The sequence below is a fragment of the Periplaneta americana genome, chromosome 11 (assembly GCF_040183065.1).
Source record: "Periplaneta americana isolate PAMFEO1 chromosome 11, P.americana_PAMFEO1_priV1, whole genome shotgun sequence".
NCBI lineage: Eukaryota > Metazoa > Arthropoda > Insecta > Blattodea > Blattidae > Periplaneta > Periplaneta americana.
This window is the reverse complement of record NC_091127.1, coordinates 132,771,565-132,794,810: the sequence shown is the minus strand read 5'-3', so window position 1 is coordinate 132,794,810 and position 23,246 is coordinate 132,771,565. Positions and strand designations below refer to the sequence as shown.

Below are 23,246 nucleotides of genomic sequence, written 5' to 3'. Positions count from 1 at the left end.
CCTCTGCTTAGTTGCGAGACACGTATGAGATCAATGCTTGTTTCAAATTATATTAGACTACACGATGTCTCCATCACGCGACAATATTTGTTTGAAACTATAGCCTATTAGACTACATGATGTCTCCATCACGCGAAAAGAAGTGTACCTAGCTGTGGCTCCTGTTGTTTCTGATAACAATGTTAATCGTAAGTATCTTATCGTTTCAATAAATGTGGTGAGTTATGATCATGAGTAACTTTCTATTAGTGTCATTCTTTAATTATTATGTTGCATGCTAAGAGATTATTTGTAGTTTTAATAATTTCAATTTCCGAAAGTTATCTGTGTTAATTCCAATTTCAAATGAATTTTTCTCAATGTCTTAATTACTGGATTTTTTTTTTTTCGCCACTACCTTTCCTATATTTTACTCCTATTAGTTACATACGTCGTCTCTCTTGATATCACCTGGTGAGCACTGAAATACATAATTTCATATTAGGTTAGATTAGCTGTAAGATAATTAAATTTGTGACGAAGTCAAAAAATTATTTATTTTTCTTCTGCCGATTAAATTCATCCGTCTTTAGGTGCTTTGCTTTGGTTGCATCGAGTATAGCTTGTCATTTAATATCTGGGATATATTTAGTGAAACTAATAAAACATGGGCCTACAGCTGTTATAAAACGTAAAGTTTTGTGTGCATTTTACTTTTTACTTATTAACATAGTCTTAATATGTAACTCAATTCACATTTCACAGTAATACTAACTTCATCACAGTCATTTCCTACAACATCCGAGCCACGCCCCTTTGTTTTGACTAACCGAAACATGGCGGACCAATGTTCAATTGTCTTAAACTTTCTGAGGTCTTTGTCCTCTCTATAGTATCTAACTCGTTGGTCCAGTCCTATCTTCTGCGCAGCCGGCAGTGTGGGGACTTGAGCAACATCAAAGGTGCCGACAAGAATTGTCCCTACTGATTCTTCTTATACTGTGTACCGACGCGAAGTGTCCATTCTTTATAATCCCTATTCGCTGGCTTGAAGGTAAATGAAATCAGTTCGGCTACATCAAAGGTATCGACGCGCAAAGACGTTTTATAGTTTAACCCCGACCGAAGTGTCCATTCTTTATAAATTATAATCCATATTCGCTGGCGACACTGTCTTGTATATGTATCATAGACAAATAAATAGAGATATGTATCGTTGCTTACGAGATTAATCTCGTAAGCAACGACATGTATATAGGTATAGGCACCGTGCAAGCTCCTCTGGTGGCGACTGTTGTTACTAACTGCGGGACAGCAGCGATAGAGTTGTGCTTGAAGTGTATGAATATACTTAACATCTCAGGTTAAATGATTAGAAATATGGATGATCCTAAAAAGCGGAAAGGTAATGCAAATTGCTGTGTTCTAGAGTGTAGTAATGCTTATAGGAACACACCAACCGATATTGTTTTTATTCATTCCCAAAACAGAAAACTGAAGCGCAACGACGCTAATTGTGGATCCATGCAGTACGCAGACGAAAGTAAATAAGGCTACACTGCTTGTAATCATAGTATTATTATATACTAGGCCTGATATAAAAATAGAATGTATATAGTATTATGTTTATAAATAACCATTAAGTTAACAACGACAGGAATTTATCATTTACATTTCAAAAAGTACATAATTACTGAGTTCTTTACATATATATTATGTATAATATTAGCAACAATAAATTATATTGTACTTATTTTTAAATGTATTCATATCGATATTTAATTCTTGATTTCAAGTGCTGATGGTTCACCTTGGAAACCAACACTCGCAGCAAGAATTTGCGGTATTCATTTTATTGGGAACGAGATCAGAACACCCCCAAAACTAGCATACCGTTCCCAGTATTTTTTTTATAAAAGTTTACAAGAAAAAGACTGCCTCATCTCAACTAGCTCCGGAAAGGTACGAAAGAGACGCATAAAGAGGAAGTTTTATGGAAGGCGAATGCTCAACAAGTGTTATTTCGAAAAATGAATTAGCCATACAAGCAGAAGTAAATGAAACCATTCTTAGTGATTTTGTTTTTTTCTTTCACAATTGAATTGTGTGAATTGTCTGCGCAAGTGTCTATTCCATTACATGCCGAACTGAAGTCACATAAGAAATGTTATGACAAGCGTTCAGGAACAGATGATATGTTTAATGAAATTCGAGGTTTCCGAAATTATTCTACAATAAAATATGAGACAGAACTACCAGACTTAATGAGAGTGACATTTGTGGTTTCGAATATATTGTTAAAATTGCTGCCAATTGAAACAATCATACCCGTAGAATCATAATAAGAAATATTTCCAATTCTATCATTTAACCCAAAAATAGCTACCATAGATAGTCGAAACGCCTCAAGATGTAGACCATACATATTATTTTTGCCATTTTATTAGTGAATTTCACTTCGAAAGCTTTCGAAAAATTCTGTCCAAGAGTAAGATTAGTAAAGAAAATCGTCTACTCATATTTTCCAATTAAAATGAAAACTGGATTGTCGTATTCTGCTATGAAGGTGATATTCGGAGTTAATCGTACAATTATAATTATAAGTATTTTTACCGCCTCTTTAATATTGTTGACATTCACAATGGTTAATGTAATTTTGGGTTTTGGCCTAGCAGAGAAAGTATTCAGGAAACAATGCCTACAATAATGAAAAATGTAGAGTGGCAATTAATTGTTAAGAAGTGGAACAGCCACCCAATATGGATCAGATGGTGGCCTTCAAATCTAAATGCTACCGAGGCAGATCGAGTGACACATTCATAACAACTGACTGCGGATTATTATTGACTTTATTAGAAGGTGGTGATGAAGTCAGGTTTTCCCAGAATAATAACAAACCTCTCCGATAAAGGGACCATTGTTGTTACTCCACCGTATCTGCATGATGGTAAATTAACAGCTGAAGAAGTCGAAACTACTTACAGCGTTGCCAGTTTTCGAATTCATGTTGAAAGGTGCATTCAGCGAATTAAAATATACAGTATAACATTTTACACAAACTATCAATTGAACTGCTTCCGCATGTTGATCTTGTTGTTTATTCAACTGTCCGAAGAGAAGTCTGAACCTCACAAGTGATATCAACAAGGCACCACTTATGAGGCAACTAGGCCAGAATATCATGGGGTAGAGTGGCCAGTTCCTTTTCCCTTCCATTGCATATATCGCCGACTAGCTACAAATTACACTAGTCAGACTTCATATGCATACAAACAATATTGTTCTTCCTCTGACACATATTTGTTCTTCCTCTGACACGTCATATCGTCAAGTGAGATGTACAGCCTGATAACAGGATGTACATATCAGCCAGAACCTCAATCAGAGGTAGTATGTTAATTATATTGTTCATTATGTGTTGTGGTTTAGAGAATTTGCAGTCATCCATTATTCAGGAAGTTAAGACTACTTTTAGAATTAAATCACATTAAAATACGTAATTTATAGAGACATTATACACACAAATATTACACACGTCATGACATCAAATTCAATGCTTTCGTAATATGACTGTTCATCCTCATTCAATGGTCTGAAATCTGATTTAAATGCCAAACAACTTCACTGATATTTCAGGAACTTTGTAGTTACATTTTTACACTCCTCTAACAGTACTGAACTTTGCACTGAGTCTATAAAATAATTAAAGACTGGAGATACGAGATGCTCGCGTCAGGATCATCAAGTACTCTGAGATTACCAAGAGCAGGTTATGAGATTGTAAACTGCGCATCCTGCGCATGCACGGCCATCTCATGCACTGCCAGTGATATCCTTACCGGTATTTTTTTTTCTTTTTTTTTTTTTTAATTGGTGGCACTTTATATGCCTGTTTCAATAAGTTCCAGGTCTCTTATGGACCCTTGCCTTTCGCAGTCGTGTAGCGAAATATGAATCCTTACCGGTATTTACTTTATGCGAGTAAATGGAAGCTTGTTATTCGAATATTTACATGTGAATATACAAATGTGCAACGTAAATATTGCGTACCTACCTCTAAAGACAATTAAACGGAAGCTTGTTATTCGAATATTTACGTTTGACTATACAAATGTGCCATGTAAATATTGCGGATCCTTCCCGGGATTCATTTTGTGCGAGAAAACGGAATTTTGCCTGACTATTACACTCTTACTACGTCATACTACTTTTGACCAATAAAACGGTACGAAAGGACGTATTTCAACCAATCATGGCTGCTTATCGCACAATTTTATCGCGTCCCTAGCATTTGTTTAATTTTATCGCGTCCCTAGCATTTGTTTCTTTGTTTGCCAACATTTGAAACTGCGCTGGTCTGGACGTCAAAAAAAATAAATATAAAATTACAAATCACTTCAGTCGATGCACAGCAGTTTCAAATATGACTCCCATTGGCATTCAAGAACAAGAATTAATAAAAATCACTGATCATACCTATGCATCTTCAGAAATCCGATTTACAAATAAATGAAGAGCACCATTCGGAAATCTTGAATAAGTTGAATACACCATGTAGGCCTAAATCAACGAGTTCCACTTCTATTATGCACACGTCCAATATAACATCAATTGAACCACCAACCACATTCAAATTTGAAAATTGTACATTCAATAATCATTCCTTTTAAAATTATCCATGTTTATTTTTTATGTCATCGTCGTTAATTAAAACTTTTCTAACATTTGTGTATATTAGTTAGGTTATGTTATAGCTTCTGCTTTGAGAGGACAAAAAGAACTTCTGCTATATGATATTATAGATAGTCACGTATCAGAGATTGTTTAATATTAAGATTTATTGAATAGTAATCATTACAGTGTCTGTATAAAGACACTACTGCCATCTAGCATGCATCTAGCGTAATATTTGTAATGTTGAGATGGTACAATAATACATTTGAAGACAGTTGTATTTTCGTAAGTCAATTAATATTTTATTGTATTGGAGTACTTCGTTACTTCTAATCTTTATATACTTTCTTCTAATCGTGTAATAGTCAATTAAATCCCACTCGAGTTTTGATTTTCTCTAGATAAATCAAAACGTCTAGTGAGATTACTGTTGATAAATGCTCCATGGACAGAAGAAAGGAACAGATTATCACTTAAGGGAAGAGGATGGTATTTATTGGTGAAAAATGAGTAAATTTTCAAAAAACAATTTTTTTTCCTTAAAATACTCTGTGATATGTGTAGAATACATTGTATAATATTTTGTGGGTATTTGTGCCCTGATCGGTTGTTGAGACGCCATTTTTAAACTTCCTGCGCTCTGGATTTTTAAATTACACCGCACTTTGTTTGTTGTTTCCGGAACTTCATTTTTTTTTTCAAAACCAAATTTTTCTTTAAAATACTCTGTGATGTGTGTGGAATACATTGTATAACATTGTGTGGGTATCTGTGCCCTTATTGGATGTTGAGACGCCATTTTTAAAGTTCCTGCGCTCTGGATTATTAAATCACACCCCCATTGATTGCTGTTTCTGGAGCTTTATTTTTTTTGCTACATAGCCAGACAAAAATCGATATAATTTTTGAACTATTAAAGATATATGAATGAAATTTAGAATACACATTCTCTAGACTACTAGGAAACTTTTCTCTGTGTCGGAATTTCCCTAATTGATTTCATTTTAAAAATAAGTCTCTCTGTTGCAAGAAAGAAAATAAAAAACATGTTATTAAATTTTAATTGTTTATTTTACAAATGTAGGAACTAATATCAAAATTCTGTTATAGACAGTTTGTAGAGCGTGCTTTTACAAATAAATTGTAACATTGTGTTTGAATTTATCTTTAAAAATGGCTTAGATATATCGAGTTTAGTAAAATCCTGCATTGGGTACATTTTTTTTTTCAAATCTGGCTCCCAAATAATTTATTCAAAATATTTATATTTTGTTGAGTTGCTATAGCCGTGAGCTCTCTACATACAAAAAATTAATATTTTACACCAAATAGGAAAAAAGTTTTAAAAATTACCATCCTCTCCCCTTAAGTTAGTAAATGCAATTCTGCAGATAAAGTACAAGTATAATATGATAAATGTAAATTGTAATGAATTTCAAAAAGTCATTGAGAAATTAACAAAGTTTCTTTCTTCTGATCACAGTTCTGAGATTTCATGATGTTACTGTGGTGGTGATATACAGACTTGAATGGTCTGTCCCTAAAATAAATTGGTAATAATGTAATGCCCACGCCAAGTATGAAGATGAGAGGTAAGATAAAGTGGAACAACTGGGTAATACCACAGTCTATATATACAGTCGCGAAGCTCAATATGTAGTAAAAATGCAAACATGGGTAGTTGCCCACCACTAGGATCGCTACTATCGCCTCATCATCGCAAATCTCTCTCCTAGTAGACGACAAAATATATTACACTTTCGTTGTGTTCTTTTGGAAAAATTAACACCTTCCTTCCATTATTGAAATATTAAATGCATAAAGTTAAGAGGGCAGACAAATCAATAACTGAGATAGGAAAAATTGATATTTACTAGTATCTCTAACAATGCACACTCGTGCGCATTTCTCTCTTATTATTATAAATGCATAAAGTTAATTTATTATTTTAATGAAGTATATTAAATTCCACCATAAACTCGAAGATACCTGCAAGAAATAGGTTAATATTATCTTTGTTTGTGCAAAACGAACTGAAATTTACTATAATCGCTTCACTCATTCAAGATTATAGCGATAATTAACTATGAAACCAATAAATATTAATTTTCATTTCCCTTTACAACAATAATAATGGAAATATAAATTAATGGATTAACTTACGTGTACCGGTACTTGTAGTGTAGGCTTACGTAGTTAACAAAGTGGGTTGAGGTTAAGCAATAATAATCACACCAGAATTGGAAATAAAACGTGATCAATAAATTTTTTTTGTAACAGACTTTTTCTACGTCTCTAGTAAAGTAACAAATAAAAATAACAACAAAATTAACAGCTATAATTAAAAACATATCCTTTGAAAAAAAAAAAAAAAGTAGGCCTAAGCAATAATAATCCCACCAGAATTGAAAATAAAACGTGATCAATAAATTTCATTTTAAAAAAAACTTAATTTTTCTACGTCTCTAGTAAAATATGATTATTCCAATTATTGTATTTTAGCTATTAACATTTTCATTACAAGCAATAACGAACATTTCACAAGCATCAATGTGAAATACGCAACGAGCTATCACTCGATGGAAATAAGACCCGGTCCAAAGTCGACCGTGGACAGTCTATTGTTTCTAGTTGCTAACCGCTTGGAGCGCTTTATCACGAGATTTGCAAAAAATCACCTCAAGCTTCGCGACTGTATCACTGCCATCGTGATCTAATACAGGCCGTAAGGCAGAGCACGTGACTCGCTTAACAGCTGATCGCGAAGAGCGGTCTTTCAACCATATGAATTAGTTTCAGTGCATGAAGAATAACATATATTTCTCTGAAATGCAGTGTAATTGCGCCAGTAAAATTTTAAACAGTGATTGTGAGACACTTGAGACACAATTTACTTGCAATTTAAGGTATAATATTATTTTTGGTGTGAAAATTACGTTGTTGCAGGCAAAGTTCGTATGTGTAATACCTGCCTTTATTTCGATTAAATATTGAGCCCTTATGTGGTTAAGTGAAATTTTGGTCTTACAAACAGTAGGCTAAATATGTGTAATAATATATACGTGAAAGTGAAACATTGACTGGCATGTGAAGTAAGTTGTGATTAGGCCTAAGTGCAGCGTTACCGATGTTACTCTTGTCTAATCCATTATTGCTAGTTTATCGTATTTGTCTTATTAAATTTAAATTATTGCGCCCTTTTTATTTGTGAATAACCTACATTATACGAGTAAATAATACGACGTTTGATAATATACACAATTTGAACTAAAAACGAGATACATATAGTATATTACGAAAAATTATACCCTATAGTTTTCATTACTGTTACAGTATCTAGAATTGTAATTAGTTGAAATATTAATTGTGAAGCTTGGGCACGCCAAGATGGAGTATATTACTGGCCACTGAACGAATATTGCAGACTGTTCTTCTTCCTGGCAGTACGATCTACTTCCACTAGATGGCTCCCCGACACGAGTAGCTGGGTTGCCAATTCATGCAAACGAAATGATACCAAACGTGAAGAATGTTGCTACAGGTGGAAGGTTAGGTTAGGTTTTATTAGGTGTGTAGTATTATTATTACTATGTTGGCGACACTGAAACCCACTATGAAATTAACGAAATATGGCTGCATTCTTCGGTGAAACGAGGATTGAGCGGATTCCGACGATTTTGCAATACAAAATGTTCGAATTATAAAGCGAATTTGATGGAATTTTTTGTGGAGATGCATTTTAAAACTTAAGCATTCTATTGGTAATTGTTACAAGTAAAATAACTGTAGAGATATGTGGCAAATTACCTGTGAAATGAAACGTCCAACGTAATGTGAGTGCAAACGTTCTGTTTTCTAGTCAGTGAAACGATTTTAGTCACATGAAACACACGATACGATGTAATGTGAAGAACGCTGAACTGTTATTAATTCAATACGCACTGAAAAACACTCCGCTGGAGCATATATTACTACAATAAACACATAAATTTCACAACTGAACTTTCTTTCGAAGCCCGCCATTATGATACACAATGACGTCCTTCAACTGCCAACGTAAAAAACAAAAAATCACTACTTCACGACAGCCACACTCAATCGCTTGCGTTTTCGATCAAATTCGTGCATGCACCGCTTTCCGGATCAATAAAGTTGAGGCTCTGATTCACAGTCAAATGACGGAAATTGTTAACATCCAGGCCTTCATATCCCTTCCAGCAGTCCGTCATTATTGTGGTTTGAGCGGCGACATGTTTCCGAATAACACCAAGAAAAGTATCTTTGTCCCTCTTATTATTCGGACAAATCTCCAATCGCACTTCCTTCGTCTCACGATCTATCATGCCCAAAACCCGAGAACCCTCCACAATACGACCACCAGCCTAAAATTTCCTACGTCCAATCTTGCATTCATCAATTTCTACTATATGATTCGGCCCTCCAATTCTAGGTTCGTTCTTCTAACGGCGATCCACATTGTCTGAAAGAAAATAACACTTATAGCAAATAAAAGCCTACAAAAACCTAAACTAACCTAACCTAACGCATCATAAAAGTCTAAACTAACCTAACCTATTTCACTAAACTCCAAAACTAACCTAACCTGTCAATAAAACCTAAACTATCCTAACCCAACATTGCACAGTTTCGTATATGCAAAGCATAACAAAAGCCTAAACTAACCTAACCCAACTTCTTAACAAAATCCTAAACAAACCCAACCTAACCTGCCACAGATTTGCCTACACAAAGCATAAAAAAGCTAAAACTATCTAACACATAACAAAAACCTAAAATAACCTAACTTAATCTAAATCCTAAACAAACCTAACCTAACCAAAACCCTAAACTAACTTAACCTAACCAAATTTCTAACCTAACCTAACATAAACAAACCTAACTAAAACCCTAAACTAACCTAACCAAAACCCTAAACTAACCTAACCTAACCAAAACCCTAAACTAACCTAACCTAACCAAAATCGCAACCTAACCTAATCTAAAGAAAACCCTAACCAACCTCACCTAACCTATCCTAAACCCTAAACTAACCTAACCCAACCAAAATCCTAAACTAACCTAACCTAACCAAATTTCTAACCTAACCTAACATAAACCTAACTAAAACCCTAAACTAACCTAACCAAAATCCTAAACTAACCTAACCTAACCAAAACCCTAAACTAACCTAACCTAACCAAAATCGTAACCTAATCTAAACTAACCTAACCTAAAGAAAACCCTAACATAACCTCACCTAACCTATCCTAACCAAAACCCTAAACTAACCTAACCTAACCAAAATCCTAAACTAACCTAACCTAACCTAATCAAAACCCTAAACTAACCTAACCTAACCTAAAACCCTAAACTAACCTAACCTAACCTAACCAAAGCCCTAAACTAACCTAACCTAACCTAACCAAAATTCTAACCCAACCTAACCTAACCTAACCAAAATCCAAAACTAACCTAACCTAACCTAAACCCTAAACTAACCTAACCTGTCACAGATAATTATGCTTCGTATCATAAAAGTCTAAACTAACCTAACCTGTCACTAAAATCCTAAACTAACCTAACCTGTCACTAAAATCCTAAACTAACCTACCTGTCACTAAATCCTAAACTAACCTAATACGTAACGCATCATAAAAACCTAAGATAACGTAACCTGTCACTAAAATCCTACACTAACCTTATCTAACCTAACCTAACCTAACCAAAACCCTAAACTAACCTAACCTAACCAAAACCCTAAACTAACCTAACCTGTCACAGATAATTATGCAATGCATTATAAAAGTCTAAACTAACCTAATATGTCACTTAAATCCTAAACTAACCTAACCTGTCACTAAAATCCTAAACTAACCTAACCTATCACTAAAATCCTAAACTAACCTAACCTGTCACTAAAATCCTAAACTAACCTAACCTATCACTAAAATCCTAAACTAACCTAACCTGTCACAAATAATTACGTAACGCACCATAAAAACCTAAGCTAACCTAACCTGTCAATAAAATCCTACACTAACCTTATCTATCCTAATATTATTTCAATGTACCGAAGTACATATGATATTTCCATGCAGATATTCTGCGTCATCATACGATACGTTCCATTACTCTTTCATCGTTATCTATCCTAAGCTAACCTGTCAGTAAAATCCTAAACTAACCTAACCTGTCAGTAAAATCCTAAATTAACCCAATCTGCCATAACAGTTCATTTTCTTACCTCTACACACTTCCCTCAAGTATGAAAACCAATCCGTGATCGTTGACTCCGCTACATCTGGTACATTCGTCTCATCGCACTCCCTTATTGTTTGGGAGTACGAAAACTCCCCACAAAGTGGACACTCCATATTTGCGGGAAGCAGACCTTTCTCCCGGCACCACTGTTGCGCTTCATTTTCACTATTAATAATGCTCAGCTTTCTAATATTAATACGATCACCTACTGCAGCCATTTCCACAACTACGAATTCCCGCTCGAACATTACAAACTAGCGCGAAACATTCGTTATGTTATATCGATAGCTATGAATTTATACATTTTAAATACCCGCGTAACCATCCCGCTGCAATATTGCAAACTAGCGCGGAACGTTCGTAATGCCTCGTAAGTTATGTTGGTATGACATGTAAGATGGCTGGAAGTGCAGGAAGAGAATACGCTCAATCCTCGTTCAACCCATTCTTCATTCACAGACGACGATTTTCGTATATAAGTAAAGTACCTATTTAGGGCGGGTTGGGTGGGCCCACAGCTCTCCAAGTGATTACATCTATTTGTACAAATGAATACTTTCATTTTACAGTTTATTTCAGCGATTTTGAAAAAGGTAAAAAGTGGCGTTCCTGTAATTCATAAGGTAGTTACTAGGGCTAAACTAGCGCTGAGGTAGTTCCCTTCGTATTCATACATCGTGCATATACAAATTAGTTCGGTTCTTTCAGGATTTTAATATGCCTTGCTTATAGGATCAAATGCATCTCCACAAAAAATAAATTCAACTGTTTTCAGTTCAGAAATTACCGGAACTATACCTCAGCGCTACTAAGTAATATAACGTATGTACATTTCATAGGAGGGACTGTGGTGAATTTTCTACCTATAAGTAAGGACGGTAACCGTGTTCTGAAGTTTATCCTAAAAATATATTATTCTTTATTAAATCTCAAAACAGTTTTCGTTCTCAACTTTAGCCTAAAATGTTGACGCAGATAGGTTATGTTAACGTGGTAAATTCTCTTCACATAAAAATAACACAGTTTTATTTATTATTCCTGCGACATTATGCAACACATAAATGGAACTTATGCACATATTACATTGAATAAAAATTTAATTGTAGTATTTATTTGTTCCCTACTATACTGGGTTGTAATGAATTGTATTTATCTAATCTACCAGATTAACACACAACTGTACATACACTAATTTCATAGGAGGGACTGTGGTAAATGTTGTACCTACAAGTAAGGAAGGTAGATGTGCTAAATTAAAATCACAATATAAATAATTCTTCTTCATTAAATCTCAAAATAGCTTCCATTCCAAACTTAAAATGTTGATGCAACCAGGTTATACACACATTACACTAAATAAAATTGAGCGCCGACACGCTATAAAGTAATATATTTCACTCAGCTCCGTATACTCAAATAGAAAAGCCAGACTCATCGAGTGACGTCACACAACCTGCATTACGGCCTGGTCTAGATCACGATGGCAGTGGACTGTATATAGTAGACTGTGGTAATACGCACTGTACATCAACATCCCTAGTCGACGTTGCTTACTGGCCACTTAGTCATCGGGCCGTACCAAGCCGTGTCAAACAAAAGACAATCAAAATGGTGGTAGTAAAATTCGTGACTATAGGCTATTCTTAAATAATTCACTCCATTAGTCAAGTGCGAGCTTCATGCAGTACAACGGCGGTGTTCTGAATGCATCATAAGAAAATGCAGATGTAGTAAGATCTTAAAGTAGGCTATCACAATGAAATAAAGGGAGAAAAAAAGGTGTGTTTCAGGGAATATCATTCAAATGAAGGAAAGTAAATTTCCGATTAATGTTCGCCAAAGCATGTTCCAGTTTTATTCGTGGTCTAGAGAAAATACGTCTTCTTTTAAGATCAAAACTTTTAGTGACCATGAAATTATTCACCTCTTTCATCATATTATTGTTCATCAATATTACGAAACAAAAACTATCATAAGGACCATGACCAACAGGATCACCTTGGCTGTCTGCGTATGCGCGAACTTGGTTAATAAGAACCTAAAGTAACCAAACCTAACCTTCGTATATGCACAATATATAACCAGAGCAAGAAGGGATCTTCTTGATTTGATCTGAAATGTACACATGAAAATAAATTCAAGTAAGGAACACGCTGCCACTGCATGAGAGGTCTGCACATGTGCCACAGCAAAACTGTTCCCGTTACGAGCCCCTCATCTAAGACACATAATCTACTCGCAAAATTTACGCAAATACATCTTGTCACTAACAGTGGTGCTATCGCTCAGTAATGTTCAGAACGAAGTAGGTAGAGAGAGAAAAAAACAAATTTCTGCTTCTAATGACGCCACAGACCAACATCACATCCTTATGTTGGCAACATTGTGTATTTAGTTCTATTTGGCCATTGTTCAGAGCTACCATAGCAAATTCTCCAGTTTAGCAGATAAAGTGTATTACTGAAGTGTCAAATTCTGTCCATATTAAGTAAATAAGTGATACAGATGTATTGTACAATAGTTTTCATAGTACATAAATTATATTTAATGTCCATATTAAATACAGTATAAGTTTCTTAGAAATTCATATGTTTTCTGTTGTCAGTTGAATTGACGTGTTGATCATGTCCTGGTATTGTGTTTCTTCATTATGGCAACCCTTAAACCATAACCAAGCTGAAATCTTTACATCATTAATAACATATATATATATATATGTATGTTTGAAAAGTTAATATAATGGAAAACAAAAATTGTGATAGAGGAGACTTAAATAATGAAAAATACAATTTTTTCTGTTACTTTAGTTACAGTACATTTTGAAACACACCTGCAATCAAAACAGCTTAGAACCTGTACAATCTTGTGTAAAATATAGGGATTTTGGAACGGATATGGCTTTGATTCAATAATTAGTATAAACAGACTAAGCTTTTAAGCTGAAGGGCATACAGAAAGAGAAACATCTCTAAATACCACCAGAAGTCATTGCCAAGGACTCGTGAATATGCATACTTTTTATATTTTTATGTGGTAATTTTCCTTTATTAATTTGATTATTCTAGTATTTATAAAAAGTTATATTACCGAGTGTTCTTTATGGTTGTGAAACTTGGACTCTCACTTTGAGAGAGGAACATAGGTTAAGGGTGTTTGAGAATAAGGTGCTTAGGAAAATATTTGGGGCTAAGAGGGATGAAGTTACAAGAGAATGGAGAAAGTTACACAACGCAGAACTGCACGCATTGTATTCTTCACCTGACATAATTAGGAACATTAACTCCAGATGTTTGAGATGGGCAGGGCATGTAGCACGTATGGGTGAATCCAGAAATGTATATAGAGTGTTCGTTGGGAGGCCAGAGGGAAAAAGACCTTTGGGCAGGCCGAGACGTAGATGGGAAGATAATATTAAAATGGATTTGAGGGAGGTGGGATATGATGATAGAGACTGGATTAATTTTGTTCAGAATAGGGACCAATGGCGGGCTTATGTGAGGGCAGCAATGAACCTCCGGGTTCCTTAAAAGCCAGTAAGTAAGTAAGTATTCTCTAAACCTTCATGAATGTAGCCTATGAATGTAGCCTGCATACATGTCATTAATGAGGGATGCTAATCAGGCATGTTCCTAGAGAAATGCATGAATGTATCCAAATTGTAAATTGAAATGCAGATGTACCCTATATCATGTATATTTTGTAATTTGTGTTAATATTCAAGTTACTCGTATTATACATGTGCAAATATGGATTTAAGTGCAATAGCAGTAGAGAATGTGATGGAAATGTAGTAGTGGTGGCGACAGTTGCAAGGATAACTAACTGTCAGCCATAGGTGGAGAGAGAACCGTTTCCTTGGGGGAGGGGGGGGGGGTAAAGCAAAACCACAGAATCCAGATATAACAAGATTATGGGGGACATCTCTCCCCCTCTAAAGCTTGACCAAGGTACAGTATATCAGAATATGATCATTTAGTAAAGGTATTATAAAATAAAGTAAAATTGTAACAAAATATACTGACAATTTTACTTTTTTTTCATCTTGTAAGGAAGAAGGACTCGAAGGCTTGCACTTCAGCCTGAGGCTTATTGTGCTTACCACTCCTATTCTGTGAATGTTTGGGTAGCCGAACGGCCTCTCTCTTGTATAGCACAGCACACCATGAACTTAACCCTGGCTATTGTATGGATGATAATGATATGTGAATTATTGATGGCGAAATGAGTCCGAGGTCCAACATCGAAAATTACCCAGCAATTCTGCTTCAATTGGTTGAAAGTAACTTGTGCAAATCTCTCATTTTATGGCCAGATGTGCTAACCATTACTCCACAGCTGTTGATCAATTTTACATTTACTTTATCTGTTTATTTAAAAGAGCAAGATATCATATTATGAGATGTGAATTCTAATTATTTTATTTAATCTCGTCTTTAAGTTTAACTGGAATCACTTTTCTTTTTTCTGCATTGTTGTGCAGTATGTTATTCATATTTCTCCAAGTGGCTGCTTGAACACCTGCAGAGTTCTAACACATCAGTACAGACTGTTACAAAAAAAAAACATTATAGTGCTTCCATTCCTCAGATGAGATATAGAAATTCTTATACATTCAGAAATTCAAACTAAATATTACAGTCCAGACTCATGGTCTGAAGACAATAATTCGTCAATTTAAGTACAGAAACTTAATCATAAAAACAAGAAACATTTTTTAATTCAATATTTTCTAATGTTAATAGAAAAAAAAAGCGTTCGGTCAAGTTTGGAGGGGGCAGTGCCCCCCCTATGCCCCACCATAACTCCGCCTATGCTGTCAGTACATATATACAAGTTCTGACATTTTCAAAATTTTAAAATTACAAATTAGCAGACTGAAATTATACGAAAGAATTGAGATGAAATTAAGGATGTAAGAGATGCAATTAAATAAGCTATTAATCAACTATTCGAGGGTATAAAGCGATTTATTAGTTAGACAGTTTTTCAGCTCTCTTCTGAATTGTATCAGCTAGGACTGTCTATGTATAGAACAGAAATTTGAAGAATGAACCAAGGAAGGGTATTTTAGATTTTGACGTGAAAAGGGATCATTCATTTTTTATATATTCAGAGATTTCATCTACACTTTCATGCGTGGCATTAATGCTGTAGTATTGCTATGGGCAGGGTGCGAATTAAGATTTCTGATGAGAGGGGTATAGAATTCTAGATAGAGAATGCCATACATAAAATAATTATTATCCTACGATGTTTGGTGACGTATACACGTCCGTTGATGTGGTTGTGAAATTTTTCTTTCATACCATGGCATGATTGTGACTATAATAGTATTTAAATTCATTATTACCCTAATTTGATACGGCTCAACGCTAGGTCACACTGAGTTGCTTGTCTTGCATCTTGATCATAATAATTATATCCATGAGCAGGCTTAAGATAAGATGTGTAATTCCTAAGTTATTGATTGTTGTCAGCTTGCCGGTAATGATAATACATCAATATTATTGGTTTCTTTGCTTACTTTATTCTTTATAAAGTACATATACTCGTATTAAAACAATTATATTTTGTGAGGGAAGGGATAGAGGTTATCTCTGGCAGGGATGTTAATATGAATTTATGAGAGGGGGATAACTTTCCAACAGGGGGGGAATCCCCTCCGTTAATTCTTACCCTGGCTACGGGCAAATTACGTGTTGTGGTTGAAACCAGGTATTTCAAAATCAATAAATTGAATTTGCCGCTTACAAGAAGCACAAAAAGGGTCGCATGTAGCAAGCGACATCTATTGAGGAACATCTCAATTATTACGTAAATGCGGTCGCAGTGGTGCGCAGTGGTGATTCTTGGAAATTAATCGAATTCAGTTTTGTCGATGACATCTTTGTTTTTATCGGCCATGTATAGAGTTGAGCTTAAACGATATTTTCAAGTATCTGTGACAACTGTGACTGTGACAATTAAATATCTGTGACTTTTACCTGTGATTTTGTCACACCGATATTTTATATCGATAAGTAAGCACAATATGCATGAATTACACCGATATTCTGTCACACCGATAAAAGTTAACAGGAAATATTGAAGAGCAGTGCAATGTGAATACGATTTCTCTATACGCGCCACACATAAGTGGTTTATATGGGAAAATCCAACAAATAACTTATGTACATGTACTATTAACAAATAAATACTAATCTAACTGAACAGTAACATGTAAAAAGTTAACCTCATATACCAAGACGTTATATCGTAATTGATTGTAGATATAGAATCAATTGATAATTTTTTAATGTAGGTGGGTATGGAGAAATTGAGGTTATGTGATTATCCTAATCGTTTTAAAAATTGATCCTTTTTATTATATATAATATAATGGATAAATTATTCTAAGTCGTGCATTAACATCATAATACTGAGTCATAATAAAAATTAACGAAACATAAGTATTCGGAAAAACAATGGAAAATAATTACAAAACAAAACGGTTGTTCAGACAGAATTTTACACAAGATAAAGTATTGGTGACCAATGGTATTATTATTTAATCGTGTAATCACTATATCATTCATAATAAGATGGTGAAACTAGCGTTGAAGTAGTTTCGGCGATTTCAGATGTGAAAATTGTTGCATTTGTAAGTTTTATTTTATTTTATTTTATTTTTTTTTGGAGAGACAGTTGCTTGGGTTAAACTAGCGCTGAGATAGTTTCGGTGATTTCGGAAGTGAAAGTCGTCGACTTTGATTTTTTGAGGAGATGCAGTTTATCGTATATCCAAGGCATAACAAATACTAAACTAACCAAAGCTAACCTGTCACAGATTCGTATATGCAAGGTGTATATGCGTAGTACGAAGGGAACTACCTCAACGCTAGTTTAGTCGTTGATCGTATATGTCTAGGCATAATAAAAGCTTAAACCAACCAAACCTGACCTGTCACAGATTCGTATATGCAAGGTGTATAAGGGGAATACGAAGGAAACTATTTCAAAATTAGTTTAGCCAAATAAGTTGCCCATCATTGTTGTCTGCTTGTGAGAAATGCTTCGAAAGTTCGGAAGAACATAACGTTCAGTGACACGGAGTGAATTAACATGATTTACGTTTGATGCCCCTTATTTTCAAATGTACCGGTAATTAATTATCCCATTTATGTGTAAGTGTAGGCCTGTTTTAAAAGTGTGCAAGGGCAATGAGAACGATTTGATGGCGCAGTGTCTGCTAGATGTCAATCTTTTTGGAATTTATAAAATTGACAATTTTTGCTAACTACCCCATAGTATTATATTTAAAAGTTGAAAATTACTTGCAAGTTGATTATTTTAACAATATCAAGATAAAAATCACTAAATATCAAGTTTAGAGCATTGATTAGGCCTATTAATTGGGGTGAAATAACACCCCACACAAGTACCAATGTTAGGAAGCACTGTGCGATTTCATAAGAGTTAATAACCATAAACAACATACCGGTAAAGAAATTATTACAAAAATAATTTTATTTTAAGTTTAATTATTTTAATTAATACTACCCTGCACGGTTCGTGTTGGAGCTATACATTAAAACTGGATCATACATAACTGAGAGAAGTACAGGACGGTAAAGTTATTAAAATAATGTAGGCTCCTGTGACTAGCCTATTCTGTTTGTAATTAATAGTATAACTAAAAAAAAATATTGTTACTGCGTAAAAATTGGGTGGAAAATACTTACACATTAATATAAATTCACAGTAATATGAAAATGTGAAGATCTCAGGGAATACATAAAATATTTATAAAGCATATATACAGACTAATTATGAAAACAAAATGTTAGATTCATGATTATATTACTATAATGCCGCTAATTACTTTGCAACACATCGTCACTTTGAAAAAAATAATATTGAACAAAATGTCACGAAAAAATAATCAAATACCACCACCTAATTGCTGTTATTGTATCATGCGCATGCGCAAACTCACGACGTAGAGGAGAAAATATCAGTCACAGACGTTGCAACGGTCATAAAGTACCGAATACGGAGCAGATTTCGATAGCGATATTTTGTCACATATATTTCGCGTCATCAGTCACAGGTTCATCTGTGACAAAAAAATACCTGTGACAAAATATCGGTTTGTGAAATATCGGCCATCTCTAGCCATGTATAATAAGTGTTGAATGCTGGTCCTTATTGGCCACACAACCTACTTGCTTGCTTCCTATTAAGACAATTAAGAGAATGCGGACTTAAAACGTTGATGGGAGGGTACATAGCTAGACCTCACTACTGCACAGCACATGTGAATACGGTCGTAGTGTGACAGTACATTGTATAACTTCAAAATCTCTTGTTGGAAGTTTGACACATCAGTGTTCTGAGATTCGTTGAAAGTGTTTCTACGTTCAGAAATGTAAATACCGTTGTTTTCGTAAGTACGCATGCATCGAACTGACAAATAGTGATAGTCATTACTAGGCATAGCTTGGCGATTACGTATGTTAAATGTAATAAAATGTCAACAAATTTTGGTATGACTAAATCCATAGTAGGACATTACAAAGCGAAATATTCGTAAAATGGTTATTAGCGGAGAAAAATTCGTTCCGGCGTCGGGGTCGAACCCGGGTCCTTGATTCTAACCACTGAGCTACGCCGGAGCTCAGTCACTTGGTACGTAGAACCAAGGACCCGGGTTCGATCCCCGGCGTCGAAACGAATTTTTCTCCTCTAATAACCATTGTTACCGTAACAGAGTCGGCCTGGTTGGCGTAATTGGTATAACGCTGGCCTTCTGTGCCCGAGGTTGCGGGTTCGATCCCGGGCAAGGTGCTTAAATGCGACAGATTTATGTCAGTAGACTTACTGGCATGTAAAAGAACTCCTGCGGGACAAAATTCCGGCACACCGGCGACGCTGTTATAACCACGGCAGTTTCGAGCGTCGTTAAATAAAACATAACATTTAACCATAACAGATATATTCTGTAGGACCAAAAATTAATCTTTACGCAGATTCTTTGCCCAACAGTGCATAATACTGTGGAATCCCAGCCACCAAGTCACTCAATTGAGTGCGCTCCTTGTATAATGGCAGTTGAATTAATACTGTTATGTCGAACTTGGAGTCAGGCCACAAAGGGAAAAAAACACTAGAGGAGAGGGATTCGATCTGGTGCTGTGGTTTGAACTTCGGCGTACTCAGTGGTTAGAGCACTTGGTACGTAGAACAAAGGAATCGTGTTCGAACCCCGGCGCCGGAACGAATTTTTCTCCTGTAATAACCATTCAACGTGTAGGTTGAAGTGTTGTTTATCCGAAGTTATCCTTAAGTCGTTTTTGCATTAAAGATATTTTTTTTCTGTACCAAAAAAAATATATATTTATATATGCTCAAGTGTGATTGAGCTGCAGGATATTGCGTTGGATGATAAATAAGAAATGTTGCTTTGAAGAAAGGTGAATTTGCGATTCCATATGGCCCAGGCACACATCGCGGCTTCTTTCTTGTGCTGTTGAAATTGTTTAACTGCTTGGTGCTGGTGATCTGCATACGAGAAGAACCATCGAGATCGCTGCGGCGTTGTAATATAGATAGATGGATTGTGCGAGACAATGACGCCTCGTGTGAGAGACGGTGATACGGAGCCAGAGGGAGGGAAAAATCAGTTTCCCCCACTGCGTTAAATATTTATCACGTTGTAGCTCTTAAGATAGTCAATCAATCGCGCTGTAATTTTTTTTTATTGATAGGTGAATGAGGAAAGGATAGAAAAAATTCGAAAAAAATCTTTTTTGGAAACTGAGAAAAAATAGGTAGTAACTTCGAAGTGATCTGTTAAAAATAGACATTTACACCTTTAAAAGTTGGCAAGTGGCAAACTTTTTTGTTAGATGGGGGTCAAAGTGAGAGAAATATTGGAAAAAGAATGAAAATTACTTTTAAAAGTTATTACTACTCGAAATCTTTACTGGTTTCCGAGTTACGCCGAGTTAAACGACCGTTTTCACTTCGTGGAAGGACTCAAGACTCTGCCTTTTGTCTGTTAAAAGAGAAAGAACGCTGGAATATTAAAAAAAAAAAAAAAAAAAAAAAAAAACTCGTAAACTCGAAATATCATTTGTGCGTGGTCTGCGTGAAACACAACCTTTTATCTCTCTTTTATCACCACTTGCTTTACTGAACGACAAGGTGTAACAGAAATATTCTTTCACATGAACGAGAAAATACCTGATTTTCATGCAAATATAAATACAGAGAAAGAATGATAAGAGTCTGTCAGTTTGACCATGTGTGTTTGTTTTCTCTTTTCTTGTATCTACATACAGCGCATGCATTATGTCCAGACACTCCCCCACTCTTCCTACAGAGCTGCGCACGAGATCAGATGAGTCTACTTACGAATTATAAGGGAATGGGTTAGCCTTTGCCTTGAACTCAGTAGACACATGCCCGACCTTTCCTTCTATTCCTACCCCCTTCACAGAAACGTTGTTCTCGTACTGCACATTGCGAGTGTCTTGACAAACTGCATGAGCTGTATCTTGAGCGATGCAGACGTTTTAAACAATAGCGCTGTTCTTTCGGAATGTGTTAAGATCGAACACTGTGCTATAACCCATATCCTTGTAATAATTGTACAAAGATAATAGTTTGACCTAAAATTGCGTTTTTTTTTTTTTCGAACTGACATAAATGCATTCTTTTTATATCTGGCAAGCTACTGAATTTTAGAATTAAATATATACACAACCACCAACATCCCCTGCGATATTCCTTTATTAGCAACACTGCACTCCTGTGATTTGAGGAAGCTGTGAAGCTGCTGAAGGTCATATGCAGGAGGTTTGCTGCAGAGAATATTACGATTCGTTTTGACCTATTCTTGTCTCCTGTTGACATTTTGGTAATTTCTTATTACGTTCATAAGCAGTAATGCGTGGCATTTTCAAAATGTATATTTATTTCTAAAAAAATATATAAAATTAATTTCGTGTTTAATAAAGTAAATCCACGTTTTATTAGGTAGATCTCTTCGAGCGCTTTACTAGGACTCCAAACATCCATATGTTATTTTATTTATGTATAATTATAGCATTTTTGGTTAAGATACCTAGGATATTTTTAGTTCATTTATGATTAAAAAAATCGAATTACCAACATTTAATAGAATACCCATTATAATCCATAAATACAGAACCAACAAAGAAAACATTATCTTAAAATAACAAAAAATAAAGTTTACATCAACCAGATGCCGAAATAAATTGAGTGGCCTGCCACTCGTCCTAAAAATGGCATCATTTTCGGGCGTCACTGGAAGAAGGAGGGAGGTGCGCACGACTTCGTTACACATTACCGCTATGGGATTCCTTGTCCTATAATAGTATACAGTAGTATCATCGTTGTAAGTCAATTTAAAAATTATAGCGGTTTTCACTATAGGCCTCTCATTTATCGCACAGCCCAAAGTGTAACCCCTCTATTGGCCCGAGTTCATAGACATAGTCCTTCGTCAAAATGGTACCGGTACTGGTACATTAACTCTGTGAATACAAGAAAAGTATTTCCATTGGACTAGAAGTACAAAACAAATGGAATAACAATTAGGGTGCCGGTAATTATGTAGTAAGTACTGTGGGAATCTCATGAGATCAGCCCTGGCAGGAATATGGAGTAATGCCAATCCTACATTCAGGCAACAGGTAACACCACTCTTGCTCGCAGAAAAGACATAATGACACATTACTAACTACATTACAGTAACTAACCAACGCGAAACATTTGATCAGCTTTGAAAATATAAACAACAGTTTCAACTTATACAACACACCCACATAGAACTAGCCTCAAACTGTCTGTTATTTTCAGCCACAGTATAATTAAACATCATGTGCTGATAGTGATGTCATCTGTTTAGTGTCATAAAGATCATACTGCAATGACTATGGGATGGAATGCTGCTATTCAGACTGAGTGCATGAACCAGCGATGTACTGTTGCCAAACTATGCAAACTTTCAGCTTTAATCATGCACTTTATTACAAAATGCATAATAAGATCTTTTATTTATTTTAATGTATTCTATCGCCCTCTTCAATCTACAGAGTTACTGTATATCACTTCCACTTTGTATGTATTGGACACAATAGTATCTGTTTTTGTTGTTTAGTCAACTGTCCGAAGACAGGTTGGAACCTTATAAGTGACGTCAATAAGGCATCACTCACGAGGCAGCAAAGCCAAAAGATAATAGGGTGGCCAGTTCCTTTCCTTCTTCATTGCATGCATTGTTGACTAGTAACATATTTTACTAATCATACTTAAATGTATGCAAA

At 35.2% G+C, this 23,246-nt stretch overlaps 1 protein-coding gene across 5 annotated transcripts in view; it reads left to right on the top strand.

The window, feature by feature from the left end:
- Positions 1-7,398: 7,398 nt before the first annotated feature.
- Positions 7,399-23,246, top strand: part of LOC138709345 (uncharacterized) — a 37,396-nt gene continuing 21,548 nt past the window's right edge. For 2 of the 5 annotated variants that reach the window (XM_069840050.1, XM_069840046.1), the window contains exon 1: positions 18,512-19,339. The gene's annotated coding sequence lies outside the window, so the exon portion shown is untranslated. Of the gene's footprint in view, positions 7,560-11,434; positions 11,508-18,511; positions 19,340-23,246 lie in introns of those variants that run through there. The other 3 variants (XM_069840048.1, XM_069840049.1, XM_069840047.1) reach the window with 3 other exon arrangements.